The following is a 1,376-nucleotide window of genomic DNA, read 5'->3' as shown; positions in this document are numbered from 1 at the left end:
CATTTTGTTGTTGATTGTTTGGACCTCTTTCTGTAGGTTTTGGATTGTTACCAATGCTGTATCTATCTTGTTTGATTGTTCCTGTAGCACATTCCTGACTTCTTCCTTATTTTTCTCAACTCCATTGTAAAGTGTTTTTAAACATTTTATAATCATTTTTCTGAATTCTTTCTTAGGTATTTCCAAGGCCTGCCCTCCTTCCAGCATGGAGAGAAGGTCTACTTCTGGTTCACTTGGCTCAGATGTTTTATTTTCTTTCTGGACATGTGCTGATATGGTCATGTGCTTTTGCTTCTTGGACATGTTTAATGTTTATCAGTGGCCCTAATAATTAATTAAGTATGACTTTGGTCATTTTTTATGTTTTCTGATTGCCTCCAAGAAGATGTGATCAGGTTGTGGTCTTCCTTTTTCATTCTTCATGTTGCTTAACTCAGAGTAACTTTTACTGGCGTTGTTTGTTTCCCTGGTTTATGGTAGCTAGTATTGGTTCTTGCCTGGGTTTTGGTGTTTTATAAAGTATTATTGCAGCTTGGCTTTTTGGCTGCAGTTGCTGACTTTTTTTGTGTAATGTAGAGGGACAAAGAGTCTTCCAATAGCAGAAGGGAGGCTATGTGACAGCCAAACAACACCTGTTGGGTAGAAAACCAAACCAAAATCAAAATAAAAAACAAAAGCAGAATCCTCCGATAGTAGAAGAGAGGTTTTGTTGCCCAGTCAGGGAAGCACCGGAAATCCTTAGAATGTTCTTGTAAGGAGCCGGGGAAGTCACGGCCTGCAGTGGTGGGTGAACGTTCAAAATGCCAAAAAGCCGCTTGGGCTGGCGGGTGGAGTCTGTGACTTATGCCTTCCAAAGTCATCACACACTGTTTCCCTCTGAGCCCTGGTCAAACGTCCTTTCCCTGCCTGCTACATGCCTTGATATTTCAAGTTGGGGCAGAGAACTCTCCTGAGGCTCTTGTACACCTGAGATTCCCTGCTTGGGCTCTGTATGCCTTTTTGTAGACAATTAGATATCCAAGTGAAGTGAAACTGACAATTTTTGCAAGGTACAACATTCATGTTAATTTTTAAAGATAATTACTTTTTTTTGCAGAGAGGAAACTGGGTATACACTGAAATACATCTGGCATGAGCGTACTAATTTTGCAACCAACCATTTAAGATCCTTTGTATGTACTAGTAGCTAAAATTCAAAACTAAATGAGGAAAGATTGTTTTTGAGAAAGAGATCACATTTGTCTTTTTAATTCACTTTCATTAAGGAAGTCACTTAAAATAGTATTTTTTAAAACTTGGGGGGGAAATCAGTGCATAATGCTTATGCAAAAAGTAAATACCATATAAAAAACATAACATTTGAAAATGTGGCTATA

This window comes from Chrysochloris asiatica, unplaced genomic scaffold (assembly GCF_000296735.1).
Source record: "Chrysochloris asiatica unplaced genomic scaffold, ChrAsi1.0 scaffold00540, whole genome shotgun sequence".
In the NCBI taxonomy this organism is placed as follows: domain Eukaryota; kingdom Metazoa; phylum Chordata; class Mammalia; order Afrosoricida; family Chrysochloridae; genus Chrysochloris; species Chrysochloris asiatica.
This window is presented reverse-complemented; position numbering follows the sequence as displayed.